General features: G+C 48.8%; 1 long non-coding RNA gene across 1 annotated transcript; it reads right to left on the bottom strand.

Moving 5' to 3' along the window:
- Nucleotides 1-687: 687 nt before the first annotated feature.
- LOC150009240 (uncharacterized) lies at nt 688-20666 on the bottom strand. The gene is made up of 2 exons (XR_016511151.1): nt 20392-20666; nt 688-3683 (listed from the first exon to the last, which is right to left on the bottom strand). It is a non-coding gene; the product is annotated as an uncharacterized LOC150009240 (long non-coding RNA).
- Nucleotides 20667-21919: the final 1253 nt, after the last annotated feature.

The following is a 21919-nucleotide window of genomic DNA, read 5'->3' on the forward strand; positions in this document are numbered from 1 at the left end:
TTCCTAAGTAGAGACTGCCAATTAAAAAAAAAAAAAGAACTTGACTAAGCACCCTTACCTCTCAACTTTTATAACGTGGGCTTTACCATGGCACTTATGCTCTATTAAGATTGCCTTTCACTTCTGTCAAGTTCTATGCAGTGGAGAGTAGGTCCTTTTGGCCACTGTCCCTCCCCCTCTTATAGAGTTTGTGGTGTGATGTATCCATTTTACAGATGAGAAAAATGAGGCTCAGGAAGGTTAACTGTCCTGCTTTTAAGTGGTCAAGTCAGAATTTGAAGCAGAGTCCAATTCAGCATCCTGTTCTCTCCACTAACAGGACTCTATTTCCTCAGTGGGGAGCACAGGGAGGGCAAGGGTTGGGGAAGGGGGTGCAAGTAGGCAGATCTGGTGGGGGTGCCCTCTGTGAAGATCTGACTAGGACTAGATGGAGCAGCAGTGGTGGGCCTGGTGCAACACTGGCAGCCTGGCCCACCCCTTATGAGAATAGGAACCTTCTGAATGCTGCTGCCTCACCTCATTGGTAGCCTTGGAGATAGGAGAGGGGTGTGTGTGTGTGTATGTGTGCGCACGTGCGCACGCTGAGGTGTATCATGGATCTTCTACCCAGGTTTGCCTCAAAGATGCCAGCAGTGAGTGGGCAGATCAATCCAATACCCCTAAGAGAAGGGAAGGAAAAGGCTGGTCTTGACTTTTTAATTTAATTTACTTTCATTATGAGAAACCTTAAGCATAGAAAAAAATAAAGTATAAGGTACAATGAACCCCACTTACCCATCACCCAGCTTCAACAATCACCAATGCTCAGCCAATCTTCTTCCGTCTATATCCCTTCCCCTCCTCCCACATCTCAGATATTCAGAAGCAAAAGCCAGACAGCAATAATTTCTTCTGCAAATATTTTAGTATAGGACTCCCTTCTCACCCCTACTAAAACTAACAGTAAGGCTTTAATATCAGCAAATATCTAGTCAGCGTTCAAATTTCTTTGGGTGTCTCATAATTGTTTTCTTGATGGTTGGTTAAAATTAGGATCCATACAAGGTTCATCCTTTGTGATTGGTTGATATGTCTCTTACATCACTCTCAATCTGCAGGTTCTCTCGCCCTCCTTTGTCCTTCCCTCGCAATGTCTTTGTAGAGAAACTGGGTGGTGGTTCTGTCAGGTCCTGCAGTCTGATTCTGCTTATTGAGCCACCATATTGATACTATACATGTCCACCTCCCCCTTATGTTTCTTGCAAATCGTCAGTTAGATTGGTTAGATACTTAATTAGTGCTTGTTTTTGTGTGGGTGTGTGCTTTCGTGATGACTTCTTAGTGGTTGTTTGTATTTCCATTGGAAGGCACGTAAGGTCTGCGATGTCAGCAGCACTGATGATCACTGTTTCCATCAGAGGTTGTAAAATGGGGGCAAATAAATTTTATTCCTTTGTCTTTGTTTGTTAGCTGGAATGTTTCTATACAAAGAAACTTCCAGAAAAGAGAAATGCTTGATTTTTCCCCTTTATTTTACAGTTTTCAAAATAATGAGTTGGTCTCTCAATATCCTTTGAAGATGACAAATGAGTTTGCGCTTTTTTCCTAAGCATCACTGTGAACTCATAGAGTTGGACATATATAACCCAGTTCAGTCCAATGCAATTATTATTCTTACTGATGCTCCAACTGTCCCATCTTTGGCCAGCTGTCCTACTGCACTGTCCTCTTCATCTTTTCTGACATGGCCCCAGTCTTTGAGAGCTTCCATGCTACCTGAGTGGTAGATGTTCCGGGCTCATCTTGCACATGTCCTGCCTCAGACCTGGAATTAGCTGTATGTGCACAGAACCCCAATTTCCTGTTAGAAGTGGTGTTTCGAGATCCTAATCCAAGTGCTGGTGGTGCTCACTGCTGCTGAATTGGTAATTATTTCTAACTTTTTCTGTGGACAGAGTTAGGAAACACAGGCTTTATTCTGTAAGGCGAATCATAGCATGGGTTCACCCTGACACTTCCAATCCAAATTTGAGACTGCAGATTCCACTGTGTCTCTGTGACCTTACAACCCCATCTCCTTTCTTCGAAGACAGTGTGAGGAGGCCTGTTTCTAAAAGCGGAGGTCCTCATCCCATCTCCCATCAGGCAGGAAGCATGTGAGAAAGCACTTAACCCTCTGAGTGCCATGCGTAATTAGGAATTTGGATCAACACCAGAGAAAGTTATATCGGTATATAACCCGAGGTACAAAAAAAGAGAACAAAACATAAAATATGAATTATTCCATCATTAGTTACATTTATAGCCATCAAAAAAAGAGTCACTGGGAGTGATCCTGGCACTTTTGGGAAAATTTGTCAGTGTTGCTCACAGCGACTTTGGCACACAAAGGGTTAAGTCTTTCCTCCAGAAATGAATCTGAGTGGTCTGATGGAAGGCTTAGATGTGACCCTGGGGAAGGCCACATCTGGGTCCATAAGGGACCACCTTCTCATGGCAGATGAACCAATTCTTTCCATCATATTGTGTGGACCCTCTCCTCTAGCTGCTCTCAATCCTGGCTGTCCACGTGGGGAATTATAAAAATCCCTCATGCCTGTCTCCCCACTCCTAAATCAGTTAAGTCAGAATCTCCAGGGCCAGGACCCTATTGTCAAAAAATTTTAAAGCAGTTCAGGTCCTCTGAATGTGCAGCCAGGGTTTATAATCACAGCTCCAGTCCTTCCATCTCAACCAAAGGAAGCGAAGAAAGAGGCAAGGGGGAATGATGCGATAGTGCTGCCTTCGGAGCCCATTGGCTTCAGTTTGAATTCTAGCCCTGCCAGCTTCTACCTGTGAGACCTCTGGGATAACACTGATCACTATACCTTTCCATAGTCATCCAAGTGGTCTGTACGTACGCTGTTTAATGTGGTACCCACTAGCCACACCAGTGAGTGAGTGGGCACTTGTACTAGTTACTAGTGCATCCTAGGAAGTGAATTTTTCAATTTTTAACTAATTTAGACATAAGTAGCCACAAGTGGCTAGTAGCTACTGACTTGGACAACATCACTCTGAAAAATTGCATAACACCTAGATACCTCATATCTTTAAAATAGGGACTAATAAGAGTTACTTCATTGGGCTGTTGTCAGGATTAGAGATAATGTATATTAAGTGCCTGATGTGTATAAGGCATTCAGTAAAATGCCACTTATTTCCTTATTAATGTCAGCCTTTCACTTTTTTTAAAAAAAAAGCTTGCCTGGAAAAATGAGTGCTGAGAAGCACCCCACCACAGAGACAAAAAATTCTAAGCTGTTCCAGAAAAATCCTTGGAAAATATTCCTTAATTGTCAAGTTCAATTGCAGCAGGAGGTTATCAGTTGCAAGGGCTGTATTTCATTACAGATCTTGCCACAACTCAATAAATTAAGCAATCACTCACAATAACATGTTGCTTTAATCCCCTCTTGGAACAGTTTCAAGTTGTTTGGTTTTTATATTAGCCCAGCACTTGAAAGGCAACTCACATTGGCCTCGTTTCTTTTCCCTCAATTCGTCAGCTCCTCTGGATACATCTTTGCGTCTCCTGACCAGCAGGAGGGAGGATTCGAAGCAGAGCAGACCTCCTTTTATCAAAAGTGGAACGTTTTCTATCCTCTGGCCTTTAACACAATCCGCGTTTCATTCGCTGAAATTACTGGCAGGTTTATCTGCAACTAAGACAGAAAGCAACACCTCTTAGCAGCCCAGATCCGGATGCGTCAAGCTAACTTGCCGCAGCTTTTCCATTCTCATCTTCTCTCTAGTGGTTTATAATCTCACAGCAGAATTTCATTTCCCCTAGAAACTTGGCACCAGAGGTGTCAGCCTGGGAACATATTTGTTTGTGTAAATTAAAAGAAAAAGATGTTTTGACCATATTTAAGTTCTAACTATACTAAAGAAATAAATGGTGGTTTACACAACGCTTCTCGCTCCATGGTCCTGGCTCACCTCCCCAAACTCTGCCTTCATTTACAAAATCCAAGCTAACGAGAACTCTGAACAGCTTATTGCTTCACAGAGTGACAGAGAGGACCTCAGAGTCTGTGTCCACCCCAACCCAGCCCCACGTGGGAAGTCCACTTACCGCATTTTGGATTTGCTTCCCCTGACACACTGCTTCCTTGCCAGAGTGTGCGAGGGGGCTGGATGGATACAGGCACCCTCACACATGCATTGTTGATGGGTGTGGGATGGTACCACCTTTTTGAAGGGCCCTAGGCAATAGCTGTAGAAATTAAAAATGCACATATCCTCTCTGATTGAGAACTTCCACTTTTAGCAATACCTCCTATGAGTATATGGGGACACATGCCCAAGAGCATATATGATGTAACAGCAAAATCCAGGAGTTAACTGAAATGTTGGCTGGTGAGAGGTTAAGTAGGTACAACACCAGAAGTCACTAGAAAGAATGAAGTGGGTCAGAGGGTTATGCTGTCTTCAGGATATATTGTAACAGCCCCTGATTTTCTTTTTTTTTATATACATATTTATTTATTTTGTAGAGAGAGAGGGAGGGAGAGAGAAAGAGAGGGAGGGAAACATCAATGTGTGGTTGCATCTTGCACACCCCAACTGGGGACCTGGCCCACAACCCAGGCATGTGCCCTGACTGGGAATCAAACCAGTGACCCTTTGGTTCGCAGGCCGGCACTTAATCCCCCTGATTTTCTTAATGTTATGAGAAAAAGAGTTTATGCACTTGAATGCGCTTAGATGATTTATGAAAACTATGCAAACTGCCTATAGTGGTTACTTTTTAGAAAGTGCAACTGGAGTTAAAAGAAAAATTGCAAAGGGGCTCCATTATTTCCCACATTTTACTCCTCTATACTACTTTTCTTATCTTAAGTATGCTATTATTTTTAAAAGTTGGGATAATTAAAAAACATAAAGTGGTGTTTTAAAAATCATTTCCACACTGACTGGAGCAACGTAATACAGAAATAATACTCTTTTCATTACGTCACCTGTCAGGCCAATGGAGTGGTGGCAGAAATCTTTGCTTTTCTGGTTTTTGTACAAATAACTTGTAGTGGGCTAAACGGTGGTCCCCAGAGAGATAAGATACGTCCATTTCGCAATCCCGAGAACCTGTGAATATTACCTTATATGGCAAAGATGTGACTAAGTTAAGGGTCTTGAGAGGAGTTGTTTATCCTGAATTATCCAGATGGGCACTAAATGCAATCTCACACACTTTTATAAGACAGAAGCAGAGGCAGACACACAGAGAGAAAAATATTGGAGACAGAGGCAGAGATTGAGTGTTGTGGCCACAATGGAAGAATATAGGAGCCACCACAAGCAAAAAGAGGCAAGGAACCGATTTCCACTGGAGCACCTTGGGGGAGCATAGGCCTGCCAGATTTTGGACTTCTAGCCTCCAGAACTGTGAAATAATAAATTTTTGGTGTTTTAAGCCATTGAGTTTGTAGTACAGTTGACACTTGAACAATGTAGGGATTTGACATCCTGCACAGTCAAAGAATCCGTGTATAACTTTTAAACTCCCCCAAACTTAATTGTCCCTCAGTATTCACAGGGGATTTGTTCTAGGGCCTCCCACAGATGCCCAGATCTGCAGGTGTTCAAGTCCTGTATAAAAAACGAAGTAGATCAATGCATAGTCAGCTCTCTGCATCTGTGGACGCCCAACCACAGAGTGAAACAGTACAGGTACTTACTGAAAAAGAAGTGTACAAGTGGACCCGTGCCATTCAAACCCATGTTGTTCAAGGGTCAACTGTCATTTGTTACAGCAGTCCTAGGAAACAAATATATCACTGATTTTCATAACACCTGTGAAAAGTATGAAGTGCCTAGGTCTTTTAAGAAACAAGTTTGGTAGAACAATGGTTTTGATGAACACAAAGAATTCATACATTCGTCCCAAAGGTATTTATTGAGCATCTACTAGGTACCAGGCAGAATTCTAGGTGCTGAGGATACAGTAGAAAAAAACAAAAGATGCCGTCCACCTGGAGGTGACATTTCAGTGAGATAGTAAGTGAAATAAATGTAATATAGGGAAGAACTGATGGTAGTTGAAGGTGCTAAAGAGAGTAAGAAAGTATAGAAAAGGGAGGGGGTCAGGAAGGGGACTGGCAGAATGCAGTTTACAGGGAAGGTGACATTGGAGTAGAGGAAACCAGTACAAAACTTGACCTTCTGAGTGACTCATTGGTTGGACCAGAATAAATAGGAATAGGACCCCCTTGCTCCCCTTCTTCTTCCTTCCCTTCCTCCCTCCTTCCCAAGCTTGCTGCCAGCATCTGGGTGTGGAAAGATGAGTGAGACCCAGGTCCCCATGCTCAAGGTCCCCACTCATCGGGGGAACCGTCATAAACAAATCATTTCAAATGTAACATGGTGGGCATCAGAGCAGAGGCCAGGACAAGCTTCACACTCTGTCCATGGTGCAGAGCAGGGTGGGAGAAGTGGGTGTGTGTTGGGGAGGAAGCAGAGGTGGAGGCAAGCGGGAACAGGGTGGGAGTGGTTAGCTCTGACCCAGTGGGAAGCTGGTGGGGAGTGGGCACATGGAGGCTGTCTGGGATTCTTTTGTTCTCAAGTGCAGCAGACACCCCTAGGGGAGAATGAGTTCTGAGGACAACCTACCCCTTTTACTTTCACACAATCCATGAAGAGAGAAACAGTCCCCAGGTCTGCAGCTGGGCTGTTTTGGGCCACACAGAAACCAGAGTTGATCTTATCGGGGTAAAATGGGGGATTTATTCACTCAGGTAGCTATGAAGAAGAAATGGAGAGGCCCAGCTGCCCTTGGACCCTGGGACTGGAAGGCTCTGGGGTCAGAAGGCAGCACTAGTCTCTCTGCCTTCATCCCATCTCTCAGTTCTCCTCCCCTCTGCTTATTGGCCTCAGTAATTGGGGCCACCAGTAGCTCTGGATCCTGGGTGGGCGGGGAAGCAACCCTCCCAGCAGCTCCAGTTAGGGCAATCCTGAAGGGCCCTGCGTGGGTCACCTGACCACGCCTCGACCCATCGCTGTGGCCAGGCTCAGGAGTGGGCTGCTGTGATTGGTGGTGTTCGGTCCTGTGTCCATACCTGGACCAAGGACTGTAGCTGAGCCGTAGTCGCACTGGGTGTCCAGTCTGTTACCGGAAGTGGGAGAAAGTGCTAGCAGGGAAAAAAACAAAAACAAAAACAGAGCCACCTACCTCTGGAGCCTTCTCTTGCTGGTGTTGCTTCTACATTCACTTTGACTGTCTATAAACCCCAAAGCTGCCAGAATTTACCTAGACCTTATTGTAGTAGTTTTAAAAAATTGTTATTGCATTATGTTAATCACATTTTGGTTACTATTATTGCTCAAGTCCAGTACACAGCCCCTTATGTATACTAGGTGCTCAAATAATTGCATGAATGAAAGAACATGCATTCATTCATTGATTACCCCATAGAGAACAGGAGGAGCTGCAACATCCTTATCTGTTCTCTCCTCAGTGAGTCCTTCTCCTCCCTCTTCCCAGTCGTGTTGTCGACCCATTCACGACAAGGTTGTTAGTATAAGTGCATCTGTGGGTGTCATCCTGACACACACCGAAGGCTCTGAATCTCTGGGTGAATTCTTGGGTTGAGAGTCTAGATAAGTGCAGGAAATAAGGTTCAAATGGTTGGTAGGGGCTACTCTTTGAGAAGGATAATGGAGCTCTGTCTGAGCTGGGAGGGATTGGGTGCCACTACTCGTTGCCAATGTCTGCCATGGCCACCTGCCTCGAATGGGCATTTCTCGTCCTCCTGCTGCTCTGGCTGTTTGCTAACCAGCAGGCCTCTGTTCAGAGGACTGCAGCCCTGTCTTCTGCTGCAATATCAAAGTACACTCGGAGTCCAGGGCAGGATGGTGTGGCCAAGTAAAACTGTAGGCTCTTAGAGAAGAAGGCTTAAGACAAATGGCTATTTTTTAAAAGTACTTGTAACCTACATGTCAGCTAGGGTCAGCTAGAGATTCCAATGCAGTGGATTTGAACCCTGTCCCACAAGCCATGGGAGAGCCAACTGTCCTTGGAACCTTTCCAGGGATTGGGGCTAAGGGATGCTTATGTCTCTCCTAAGCACCAAAGACTCTAAATTCCTGTGTCCAGTGAATCAGTTCTGCTTGGGCAGCCTTTCGCTGGCCTCACGGGCACGTGACCTGTGCAGTGACACAGGACCAACATTTGGTTTTATGCTCTGCTGTTGTCATCTTAAATTTATTAATTTTTTTTGAATGAAGGGCTCCACACTTTCATTTTGCAAATTATGTAGCTAATCCTTTTTTACTCAGGAACTATTCCTTTTCCACGCCACACTGACCCACTCTAGATTCTGCCCCAATTCCTCCTTTCTCCCCAAATTCCATCCACCCAAGGATGTGGGTGTAGGAGACTTGAATGGAAAGTTTGGGGCAAAAGAAAAGGTTAGCCTCTCAACCAAGTGAGGTGGCTGAACTGGTTTCCTACTACTCAGTGGGAAACGAAGTGGAGGAGGAAAGGCTGAAGAATCAAGACTGATAAAGGGTTGATGATTGTTGAACCTGGTTGATCAGTATGGGGCACTTGTTACAGTGTTTCCTCTGCTTTCAGTGGTAGGAAATTTCCAGGATACAAAAATGGAAAAGGCAACCTAAGACGTGCCTCTGATAGCTCCTCAGAAAGTTAAACATGGAGTTACCATATGACCCAGCAATTACACTCCTAGGTGTAGACCCAAGAGAAATGAAAATGTATGTCTACACAAAAACTTACACATGAATGTTCATAGCTGCATTATTCATAAAAGCCAAAAAGTGTAAACAACCCAAATGTCTACCAGCTGACAAATGGGTAAAAAAAAATGTGGATGTTATTCGACCATTAAAAGGAATGAAGCTCTGATACATACTATAGCGTGGCTGAACCTGGGAGCACTAATCAAAGTGAAAGAAGCCGTTCACAAAGGATCGCATACTTGATGATTCCATTTCTATAGAAAGTCCAGAACAGACAAATCCACAGAGACAGAAGTAGATTACTGCTTGCTTAGGGCTGGAGGATTAGGAGTGGGAGCAATGCCACAGGGCAGGGAGTTTCTTTTTGAGGTGATAAAAATGGTCTAAAATTGATTGCATGATGTTTGCCTAACTCTGAATATGCTCAAAGCCATTGAATTATATACTTTAAATGGATGACATGTATGATAAGTGAATTCTATCAATAAAACTTTTTAAAAATCATGCCTTCCCCTGCCCTCCTGACAGGCATCCTTAAGCTCCGGCCTCCGCCCGTTGGGGAAACTCCCCCTCTCTCCTCCATCCTCCCCCCTCACCCTCAGCTGCCATCCCCACTCCCAGTTACCTTTTTCGTGCCTTAAGATATTTTTCATTTTCTGAAGAGAGGATCTTTCCACAGCCAAAGCACTCCACGGATGTATTTTCCTAAACTACAACACTTTCTGCTTTAACAGTTGCTCAGTTGACAGCTTTTAAAATTACAATTCAAAAATCCCCATGGGGTTCCATTATGGCAGTCACTAGCTAGTCCTAACAGTTGTAAATTACAAGAGCTTAATAATTCCTTCAAGGAAAGAGAGGCCTACTTAACCTCTCCAGAGCCGGTGGTTTTTATTCTGATCATACATATCAGTAACTCTTAGTCACCTCATAGGCGGGGACAAAGGGTGGCAAAGAACGTTGCCACGGCTAAGTTCTTCCTAGCTGAAAGGCAGGTTTTTGGATCTGGAACAGGAGTGGGCAAACTATAGCCTGTGGGCCAATTTCAGCCCACTTCCTGTTTTTGTAAATAAAGTTTTATTGGAACACACAGATACATCTGTTCCTTATGTTTATGGCTGGTTTCTTGTTACAATGGCTGAGTGGAATGGGTGTGACAAAGACCATATGACATGCAATGCCTAAAATATTTAGTTGCTGCCCCCTGGGATGGGAGATCCAGGCTGGAAGCCCAGCTTATCACATGCTGAATGTGTGACCTTGGACAAATCAGTTCCTCCCTCTAAGCGTGTTTCCTCATCAGTAAGTCAGAGATAATAGCGGTGCCTCCCTTCTATGTTGCTTGTGCAACTAAAATGACTTCATAGGGTAAAGTGTCTGGATCCTGGCCGGGTTGCGAGTTTGATCCCCGGTCAGGGTGCATACCTAGGTTGCGGGTTCAATCCCTCCTTTCACATCAATGCTTCTTTCTCTTTCTCTCTCTCTCTTTCTTTCCCTTCCTCTCTCTACAATCGGATCCTAGAGTGAGGATTTAAAAATAAAAATAAAATAAAGTGCCTGGTACTCAACTTATGTTGGTGATTATAATGGTATTTAGAAAATGAGGACGGTAACTCCTACTTCACAGGGTTATCTGAAGCAATGGCGACAATGCCTGTGCACATAGTTGGCAAAAAATGTCTAAATGTTGTTATTATTATAAATCTCGTAAAGACTTTTGAGATGACTCTTTGCTTCTTAGTAATATTTATAATTTGGAAGTTTGAGAATGTAGAAGAACTCTTAATTTCAGAGGAAAAAGGACATTTAATCCAAAACTCCAAACCGTTTCATACATCAGTTCAGGAAACTGTGCTCCCTGACCTCTAGCTGGGCCTTAAACCTGCCCAGAACTGAAAAACCTGCGCGTTCTTTCAGCCGAATGCTCGTTGCCCCAATAACAGGCGCTCGGGAATGAATCCAGGCCCACGTGCCTTTAATACTCATGTTGTCTCTGAGCGCCTCACAAGCACCTGTTAAATAGTAATCTGCCACAGGGTTTTGGCAAATAGGTTTGGGGCAAGGAGAGGAAAGAGACCTGTGACTCCACACCCCTCAGGGCTGTCCGGACGCCTGCTGAGGTGGCCAGGGCTGACACAGCACCACTGACAACCTGCTTTCCTGGAATGTGCCATTTAAATAGGTTTGGTTCTGGAGATACAGCAGTCTCCCACTCACTGACTGCATCACAACTACTAACTGAGCAGCTAATACACGCTCACTCCTGGGGATACAGCCATGGGTGAGCTGGAGCCCAGGACCTTGGCAACTGCCCTGTCTGCTTTCTATCATGGCCACTAGACAATCAAATATGTACTTGGACAATTTAGCCCCGTAATAAACCTTCATATTCTACCCAGAATTTCAGTCCCACACTAAACACTGTACTGATAACCTCCCTGGAAAATGACTTTGGACCCAGCTGTATGATATATGGACGGCAGAATTAAGAATGGCAGATTTGGAGTAAGTCAGATCTGGGCAAGACTGGTTCCATAATTCACAAAATGAAAACCCAGGACCCCTGGTTCCAAAATCATTAAGAATTTCAAGATGACAACAGCAGAGAGTTAAAGCAAGTGCAGGGCCCGCGACCATGAAGCTGGCCCTGCACCTGGGGTCAAACACTTTTCCAGCTGGGTACCACTAGACACATTTCTTCACCTGCCTGAGCCTCAGTTTCCTCATCTGAACAGGCGGTGTGAAGGCCCAGCTGAGGGCTGGGTTGTGGCTGGCAAGTGAGACGAGGGATGCGAAGTGCTTGGCACAGGGGATGGGCTGGCCAGTCCCGCCCGTGTCCTCAGCCTGCTGTGACTGCTGCGTTGCCTCCTCTGAGAACAGTGCCCATTTCTTATCGTCAGGTAAGAGCTAACACTTATCAGCACATGGTCGTTGCCAGGCACCACCCTCAGTTCTTTAGGGATGCTCGCTTATGTCACCCTCACTGCAGCCCTGTCACGCAGATACTTTTACTCTAGCGCCTAGACAGGGAAATGGAGTGGGAACTTGCCTGAGGTTGCCTGAGGTCACTTGAGGTCACACACCAGTCAGTGGAAGAATCCAGATTCAAACAGGGGACATCTGGCCCCAGGTTTGTGTTCTTAATCTAGCTCTGTGTGCCAGAAGTTGACACATTACTGACACACACAGGTGCACACACAGGCATGTATGCACGCCTCTTCCCTGAGATGCTAACACCAAGCGTACAGTGTGGAATTCCCCCACTAACGTGGGACTCATTCTTTCCTTGCTTACTCTTTCCTCTGTCTCCCCTGACTCAACTGGGAGCCCCAGGAGGGCAGGAGCTGTCTTGCTCTCTGCTATACCTGCGGCACTGGTCACAGTGCTTAGCACACAGTAGGTCCTCAACAGACCTGCCCACTGAAGGGAGGCAGGAAAGCAGAGGCATTTAAGGGGCAGCCCGAGGGCCCAGCTCCCATTCCATCAGGCTGCTGGGCAGGGGTGGATATGGCTGTGCTCTGGCCGCTGTCTGCAGGCCTCTAGGTTCTGGCCCCAGCTGGGCCCCGATGCCACCCCCCACCCCATGGCAAAGCAGAAAGTGAAGGTGAAGTCTGCCCCTGCCCAGTGGGGACCCAGCACTCACTGTTGCTGCTTCCCTTCGAAGCCCCAGCCCCAGGGGGTGGGTGGGGTGTGGGTGCCCCAGCCAGGCACAGGGAGGCCTGTTTGAGGAGAGCCCCTGCCCACCCCAGGGCCGCTGGTGCTTTGTGGGCCATCGGAGCTGCCTGACTGAGCCCCTGCTCTACGACAGAGGGTTCATTCTTCTCCCCAGTTCACTGAGAAACTGAGGCAGGTGTGCTGGCAGGCAAGGAGGGCGCTGGGGCATCATGGCACTAAAGTGAGGGGCAAAGAAGAGCTTTTGGGTGGGTGTGGGGCAAAGGTCTGAGGGCTCTCATTGGAGCTGGCAAGCAAGGACGGGGTGGGCCCTCTCCTCCTCAGCCCCCATCAAGGGAAGACGTGTGACACCCAGGTTGTCATGGGTGGAGCACTTCTCAGATTTGAATTGGCAGCCTACCTTTCTGTCACACCCCTCCCAGCCCAACTACAGGGGGTCACCTTAAAAATCCCTAAAGCAAGCAAGAACTCTTACGTAGACCGAGGAAATTTTACCAACTGCCATCTTGATTTCTGCCCCATCCTCACACCACCTGTACTCTGTTTAACATTTTTCTTCCAAGCATCTCACCCTTTTTTACTTATATATATTGATATAAAAAAGGGGGGGCCTTCTATCTTTACCAGAGATTGAAACCTAATTGCTTGTCATAAAATTAGCTATACAAAAAAATACCTGTTAGAATAACTTAGCAAGGTAGCACTTAAAAATCACTGAGTAGATGGGTGGGCACGTTAGACTTGGGAGACTTCTATTCCTAAACGTGAATGAGGAGACGGAGGCCCAGAGAGTTTGCGTCACTTGCCTGGGGTGACACAGAGAGAGTCACAGAGCTCAAGGTGGCTGACTACAGAAAGCAGAGCTTACTGTGGGGCTGCAGTCCCCTCTCCTGTCTGAGTTGTCACCGCATGTTAGGTATTAACGAATATCAGCACTAATGCCTTCCATATTCATTTAACTGCCCCATTTTCAAAGCACCTTCGGAGCTGGTATATCACTTGAACTCATTCTAACATTGGGAACAACCAAGAACCCTTTGAGGCCAGAGCATGGGGTGCTGCCCCTTCCTTGGCAGACAGGGAAACTGAGGCAGAGATTGGGAAAGTGGTCTGTCTCAGGTTGCCTGTGAGCAATCCACGACTGCCCAGGGACCCCTGCCAAGGTGAGGATCCCAGAGGCCCTGCTGGAAGGGACCAGGCTGAGTGTGAAATTCAACTTGTCAAACAGGTAGCACTTGTTTCTTTCCCGCTTTCCCCACCTCTCCCCAGGAACCCCATTGCACATGCTGACAGTAAGCCCCAGATGCCCTGTTCCCCAGGGCCGATCGCCAACACCCTGCCCCTGGCACAGCAGAAAGCATGTTTAGCCACGCGTGTCTGTGGATGGCGTCTTTTTCTTTTTTGCGGTGGTAACCAGTCCTGAGCGCTGAGAGGGGAGATCTCTCAGGGACTGGAAGGGAGAATTGGGGGGCGGGGGGGAGGGGCACATCTTCCTCTCTTCCTTTAGTTGCTGGAGGAACTCAGACCTGCCACCTTCCCAGCCGTGCGGGGCCAGTCCAGGGACCCCCGAGGAATACTGCAAGAGCAATAAGGATTTTTAGGGGCATTATGATAGTGGAATGGAAACACATCTGCCCCCAAAAGTCCCTCATTTTCCCTGCGGTAATAAACCAGCTGGGCAGGAAGTGGTGGCTCTCTGAGCACCAAGAGCCAAAACTAAAAAGGAAAAAATGTACAGTTAGAGCAAACTTTCAACAAGCCAAGGCTTTCATGGTGTAAGGTGGCTCCGCCCAGGCTCCCACAGGCTGATAATGATTGGCTGATATTTGGCTAAATGTGTCTCCACACAGTAGCTCCAATTCAGACGCGTTTCCTCTGTGCCCAGAAAACCAGGATCTAGAACGCCAGAGCAAGTTACAGGGACCACTCGCTAATGCCAGACCACTTGCTGGAGCCCGTGACATGCCCCAAGACCCCAAATGGTTATTCCAAATGCTCATGAATGATCTAAGTGAACCACGATTCCATCTGTACTGCCTCCTCTGGAATGTGGGAAAGTTAATCAACTGGGAAACCCAGATGAAAACATCTGGAAAGCAAACAACTGTTTCCACGGCTGTCCAACCAACATAAGGGTGAAGGCCTGCACAGGGGAGTCTCCCTGGGGGTGATCACTGAGGGGTCAAAAAGGTGAAATTTACTGCTAAGGGCGATGTGCCATCTCTCAGGTCCTACCACTAACAAGGATTAAGGAGTCCAGGGCAGTGGCTCCCATGGAGCATGGGGCCTCTGAGGTCTCTACAGACAGGGGCCCCAGTGCCCACCAGCACCCCAGGCTGTGAAAGGGTTAACCCCTCCAACAGTCACTGACACCTGAGGAGGAGGCCAGGAGGCTGCTCACTCAGCAAGCTGGCATATCACACTGGGCCATCGAAGAAGAGAGGGACTGAAAACAGCCTCTGTGAGTTCTGTGAATGGAGGCGTCCTTATCGCCAACAGAACGAAAAGGGGGCGAAAAGCCTTCCCTACACAGAACCAACTACCCGGGCGCTTGCTGGCTTCTTGGCACCTGTCGCGTGGCACTGGAACTTTGGCGGGGACTCCAGCACAGATGCTGGTGAGCACCGGACGTCTGGGCCAGGCCTGCAAGGGAGCCATTCTACACTCACCATGTGACAACTGGCAACCAGATCTGTTCTTTCAAGCAGCACCTAAAATGTTCTTCGGGTGAACCCAAGGCTAAATATGGCATGGCCTGCGAGTGCCCAGTCTGGACCTTTTCATGCCATTCTAAGATACAATCAGGAACCCACGAAGCCTTTTGGTGGCCTGGTGTCCAGTTATTGAGGCCAAATGGGAGTCCTGTGGGAATGGCTGAGTCAGGAGTGGGTGCAACATCCCCAAATGGGTTCATTCTGGTACCAAGGCAGAGCAGGCTTCTTTCCTGCATTTTTTACCTCAGTATGCTCATCCAGGTTCTCTTTCTTTCTCTCTCTGTCTCTCCCTCTCTCCTCCTCTTCCTCCCTTCTTCCCTCCCTCTCTTGGCACACTCTCTCTGGGGGGCTCAGGTGGAAGTCCCCTCACCCACCCAGCTGGCCACTGATGGTCCCTCAAAGCCTTCTCCCCACTTCCAAGGCTTCAACACTGCCCTCCTGGATGGGTTTTCCCGAACGGTAAGAGGGCTCAGCTCCCCAGTGTCCAGGTGGATGGGAGGCCCGCTGGCTGGAGAAGACAGGAGCAAACACCTGCACAGTAGCTTGCAGGTAGCTCAGCTGTGTGTACGGTTAGCTGCTGCCCCTGCGCCTCACCCCCAATGGAAGGATCCCTGGGGAGCCCTGTTGCTGGAGAGCAGAGACCCTGTTTGGACTGCAGAAATACACTCCGCTCCTGAGCCTTCTAGACTTGAGGCTTCTTGGGCACAGGCAGATTTGCTGGGAGCCCATAGGACTGTCTCATCTGTTTCCCTTCAAGCATTTGGGAGACTGTGCTTATTTAGCAAAGTGGGTTCTGTGCTCATCCAAGACCACGTGGTCACTGGAGAGTAAACCCTGCAGTCTCAGAGGAGGCTGCCCTGGGGAGCCAAGCACCCGCCTTTTAGCCAAGAAACGCTGTGGGCTGGGTCCCAGGAGGAGAGAGACCCTCTAGCGCCTGTCTGGGGCTTGTCCGCGCTCCGGGTGGCTCTCAGGCCACATTCGGGCCTACGCTGGCAGTGGTCCATCCTGTCTTGGGCAGAGATGCCAACAGGTCTGGGCACTGATCTCACCCATGATTCCAACAAGACAGCCTCCCTTCCATCACAAGTCTGAGGAGAGTTTCACCTTAGGACGCTCAGCTAACCGAAGGCTCAAGGCAGCCACTCACTCCCTTCCCTGCCCGGGTCAAACACTCAGGCAAAGGCTGAAGCTGCCCTCATCTTCCCAATGCATTTTTTAAATGGTTTTCTGGTGACACCAACATGAGTTTTCATTTTCTAGGTGTGTTTCCCTTTCATCTACTGGTGCAGCTATTCAAAGCCACTGAGAAACAATGTGCCTGTGTGGTTCTTCAAACGCCAATGTTCTACATAAGGAAGATGATGTAAAGTCAGAAACTTTTAGGCTTTGTAAGTATTTGCTCGTGTCCCAGCAACTGAGGACGCTGAGAAAGCAGCACCTGATGACTGACTGCTCTGAAAAGAGACCATGAGGAGGGCTGGAGGGCTTGGGGTGAGGGTGGGACTCCCAATTCCACTCCTTCGAAACTCTCTTCAACACCCACCCTTTGGCCTGCAAAGCCTGTGTTGCTACTAGGCCTGAAAAGTCTATGTTTACATCATGTTCATGTAAGGTGTCTTTACTCAGGGTTCATTTTCACCTCATTCCAAATATAAGAAGTAAAAAGGACTTTACATTTTCCTGACTTTGGGATGCTGGGCAAGAGAGACATTTCCAGTTTCAATAGCCCTAATCCACAATGTCTCCTTTTGTTTGCACGCACCCTGATTTTCTGGCAAGTGATTGTAGGCACAGAGTTGGCCCTAACTTTCCCATCAGACTAATTTCTATTCTCATGTCTGAAATAGCTGAATTTACTCTACAATCCCAATTAAAAGAGGGTGAGCCAATCTATTAGGAAGCTCTAAGTTTATTATCTGGCAAGAGTCTTCTTTCTGTTCTTAATAAAGGATGGGAGGGGGGCCTGGGAAACAAGAAATAGAGGGCGTGTTCCCTCGTGGGGAGTTTTCCAACTTCCACTGGTTTGAGTCTTATGTGCATGTTTTATTTTTAAGGAAGTATTAGTTTCACTGCAGCAGCACCTCTAAACATTTTACCCCTTGGCTATACCATATTCTTTTCTACTGAAACAGTTTTTCCCCTATGAGATTCACTAAGGCTTGTGCATTGCTAACAAAGAAATTCAGAGTTACTTTTTTTTTTCCTTCTAAATCCACACTTTTCTCGGGTGAGGGGATAGCAACTGCTTAATGAAATTTTATGCAGAGGAGGGGAAAAAAAGGAGAAAAGGCAAAATGTTATCAGCTCCATGTTGAGTTACTTTTTTCTTATGGGGTGTGGGGAGGGGATGGTGGTAAGAATATGAAAAGAAGCTGTGATTCTTTGCCGAATTAATGACAACTTCTCACTTGCAAAGTACTGATTTATAATCTCTTCATCATACTGCTGTGCCTGTTCCCAGGCTCAGAGGGGGGAAAGTTTGCTAAATGTATTCCTAATTACATGCCTGGTTTCAGAGGGCTGATTTAAGCGGTTGACTGTACGGAGCAAACACTTGCGTTCACATTTAGCACTCAATCCTGCCTGATTTTCCACACTTAACAATTCAGTAATTTCAACATACGGCCTCATCGGCTCGATTACAGCTCAGGATCTTGGCGCAACATTCGGTGTTCCAGCCTGGGTAATTCACAGAAAATGCCGTATTTGTAGAAGTATCATTACAGGCTAATTTGGTGAGATATCCTTATTTAGCAGAGCAAATAGGATCTGACAGCTAGCCGGTGTGATGGCGGTAGCAATTCAGCAAAGCACAAACACAATCATTTATGTGACAATTTCCCATTGCCCAGCCTTGCTGGAATTGTGGGCTCTTGAAAATTGTGCTGTTTCATCGTATCCGATAACAAAGGGCAAGAAGTCGGGAAGTGAAGAGCTGCTTTTGCTAAGGCCCAGGGAGGGCAGCGGCCTTCTGTGTGTCCATGTGCCCGGTCTAAGCACTGTCGTGTTAAAAAACTTTTTAGGTGCAGCTTACTTTTCTATTCCCTGTTGTGAACAGTTGATTGAAATCCAGGTTTGCAAATAAACTTAGTACCTGGATGTCTGTAGGTTACAAATGAAGGGCAGGGGTGTGTGTGTGTGTGTGTGTGTGTGTGTGTGTAAACTTATACAGCTTAATAAGGTTAACGTTCTGAGAGGGCCATTTGTCACCCACCACCCTGGCCTTAGAAACTTCCTGGTGACCACGTTATGCAGAGTTTCTTATAAAATGACTCACAGTGAGGTACCAAAGAACTGCAAAGTAATATTGTGATTCCACGTGGAAGCAAGCAGAGAGCATTGCTCCTCTGACAAATATAAAGGCAAATCTAATATAATTATGATTCACAATTTCAGCTGTGTTTGATTTCAGGGGTGTCAAATGCTTTGACACCACCACTCATTTCCTTCAAATGCTGTCCACGAAAACATCTCATCAAACCACTGGGCACAAAAAAATTGTACTTTTAACTTCTCATATCTCTTTGGCCTTCCAGGCAGAGAGGCCCTTGAAAACACAGCAGGTTCAACAAACTGAGAAAACACACACACACACACACACACACACACACACACACACACACACACACCACCCCCCACCACCCCCCACCACCCCCAAACAGCCTTTCCTTTTTACCCAAAGCAGTAAACCTCCCTTCACCCGTCCTCTGACTTTTAGAAGCACAGCCTGGGGTTGCCAACTCTCTCCTTCACTCCCCCAGGGCTGCTGGGACCTGAATCCCTTGCTGTCGAGAATGACCCCAAAAGCGGGACTTTGTGGGCCAGTTGGATAAAACATAAACTCATCTCGCCCTCAAAACCCCGATTCTGGGACCACAGCCTTCAACATCTCCTTTCTGGAGAAGTGACCCCTTCCCAGCTCACAGCACTGGGGCAGGCTGTGTTGGAAGCAGGATTTTGGAGAATCCTGGATAACTGAAGGAATCATTACAGGATTTTCCTGCAGGCCCTGGAAGGGAGAGGGCGTTATCTGCCCACCCCATGGGGGTATCTTTTCCCTCTCTTGACCCCAGACCCACAGTTGGCCCTTAAACCTTCCTGAGTACGTCGTCGCTGGGCACCCAAAATGTCCCTTAGCAGAGCACGAAAGGTTGCCTGGTGCACTTCCATCCGCCACCCCCATCCAGCTAAAGTTTAGTTATTTGTGCCCTTAATTGTCTCTCATTAAAGTCAAATTTGCTGCTTGCCCAGATGGGGGGGAAATTATTTCTATCTTAATAGCTCAATTAGCTTCTGGGTTCTGAAAGGCCACCCCCGTAGGTACACCTTTTATCCCCACCTTAACCCCCTCCCTTTTCCACAACTTATCCTAAAAATAAATTATAAATATGGATGTGTCCTCAGAGGATCTGAGCGTCACATTCCAGTGCTCCTCGGGAGGGGATTGGAAGCGGGAGAAACCAGAAACGCCACTCCCCCACCCCTAAATCAAAATGCCTTTTGCTCCCCCCCCCCAACTTTTGCCAAAGCAACTTGGTTGGTCTCCGGTCCCGACACCCCAATCCGCACCCCAGAACCTAGTTTTTTGGTTTTTTTCCCTTGACTCCTGCCCAGCAAAAGCAAAAGCCAACATGCTATGGCCGCCTGCTCCTGGGAGGAAGGGAGGGACGGAGGAAGAGGGCAGCCAACTTTACTTTGGGAGGTGGTAACTCTCTGGGGACTATCCTCCGCGGCTCTTCCGGATGTCCCCAGGAGGGTGGCGCTGGCCCTTGTCCGTGCCACCGGCCCCGAGCGCACGTGGAGTGGCGGGCGCAGAGGGCGCGGACCCGCAAGCGGGCGGCCTGCTCTCCGCACGGCATTGATATCGGGGTCACGCAGCAAGTCAGTTTCCCGAAGGGTTTTCCAGGGTGGGGGCGGGGTGGTTGCCTTTCAAACTGCCTTGTCAATTTCCCAGCCAGAGCACCTGGGAGGCAGGGGGCCGCCTCGCCCCCATCCCACCTCCTCGCCTAACACGCCCCTCTCGGGAGCCGGGGAGGGCGCCGGGGGTAGTCCCCGCCATGGGTTCGGGCGGCGGCTGCTGCAGCTGATCGCAGCCCAGACAAGCGCCCGACAGCGTCCCGGGAGTGCCACGCGCTGCGCCGGCCGCCACCTCCCCGCTCTCGTCCCCACCCAGCCCCCAGGCGGCCGCCCGCATCTCCCTCAGCCCCGGGGGCCTGGGCACCCACCTGCCGCGGCCCCTGCTCTAGCCCGGGGGAGGGGTGCCATGAAGAAAAAAGGGGAGACTCACCGCAGCTACCTCCTCCGGGGGGCAGCCCCCCGGGGCTGCGCCTTCCAGGGCTCCGGGGAGGCGTGTGTAGAGGGTGGGGGTGCCCCGTGGGCCCTGCAGCCTCCGCCTTGATTGAAGACCAGGCTCAAATCCTTCTCCGTGGGGCGGGGTGGGGCAGATCTCCAGAATAAAATCCCACCCCTCCCCTAACCAGATCCAAGTGAGCTCGGGGGATGTTGAAAATCCCTTTTTGCAGAGAGCTCAGTGCCGACGACGGGGCTGAACCCGGTCTCCACGGTCCGCTGCCGCCACAAAGCCGCGCCCCCGTCCCCCTCTCCCGGCCCGGCCCCCCTCCCCCGCTCCCCCCACGCCCTATGGCCCGCCCGGGGCGGGGGCTGGGCCGGCCCCGGGTTGGCCGTACTGGGGAGGCAGCAGTGGTGGATCAGGCGGCGGGGCGGCTCCTCCCGCCGGTCCTGGAGAGAGGGCAGGAGCCTGGAGCCGCCCGAGCGCGCCCGCTGGCCTGGGGTGGGAGCCGTGGCTGGGGCCGGGGGTGCCTTCCTAGAAACCCTCGCTAAATACAGGCAGTGGGTAGCGGCATTCCTAGAAACGTGGCGGCGACGTCAGGCTCGACCTGTGGGTGCAGAGACTGGGGTTCTCCGAACTGAGGGTGGGGAGGGATAAAGAAGGGGGGACATTCCCCACTTCTAATATCCCCGTGGCCGAGAGGAAGCAGGAGAAGGGAGTCAGGCCCGGCCTCCGTCCTGGGGGGCGGGCAGGATTCCTTCAAACGCACTCCAGGAATCCCTCAGCTGGGGGTGCAGGGGTGCCCGAATGGGGACAGAGCTACTTAAGATTCAGGCCCGCCCGCAGATCTGCCTCCCCCTTTTGGGAACACCAGTGACTGCGCCAGCAGGCGCTTTTAGCCCGTCCTCCAATTTTCAGCACTACCCTACCCCCATGAACAAGCAGTAGAAGTTGAGCAGAGGGCGTCCCCCACGCCTGCCACTCCCCCCTCGGTCGCCCCTAATCTCATTCGGGAAGGCCGGGGTCTCCTGGAAACTTCAGGTCTGAAACAGGACGGACATCCTCTGTTCTCAAGAACTCCCCCAAATACCAACCTACCTTCAGGCCAAAATAGGAAGTTGTGCTGCCCCTTCCCCGCTTTAATGTCGCTTTATTGCGACTTTCAGAACCCCAGGCTCCGGGAGATACTTGGGAAGTTGGGGGTGGGGCATAGGGTTGCCCTCTTCACCAGGCACAGATCTGGCCTCTGGTGCTGCCACCAGCCGCCCCCCCCCCCCACCTACTCCCCCGCCATAAAGTACATACGGTTCCAACAATAGAGCGACCCTCCCCCACACTCAGCCACCTTCGCAAGTCTACCCCACCTGCACCCTCTGCCCAGGAACTCCCAGGTCATGGTAGAAGTGTCCCCTCTTGCCTAAAGAAGATTCAGATAACTGAGACCTGGCTTGTCTCCCTTAACCACCCAGCCTCTTTTCAGGTGAAGGTGACTGGACTGAGCTCTCCAAGATCATAAAAAATGTAT

The sequence above is a fragment of the Furipterus horrens genome, unplaced genomic scaffold (assembly GCF_987537825.1).
Source record: "Furipterus horrens unplaced genomic scaffold, mFurHor1.1.pri manual_scaffold_5, whole genome shotgun sequence".
Classification (NCBI taxonomy): domain Eukaryota; kingdom Metazoa; phylum Chordata; class Mammalia; order Chiroptera; family Furipteridae; genus Furipterus; species Furipterus horrens.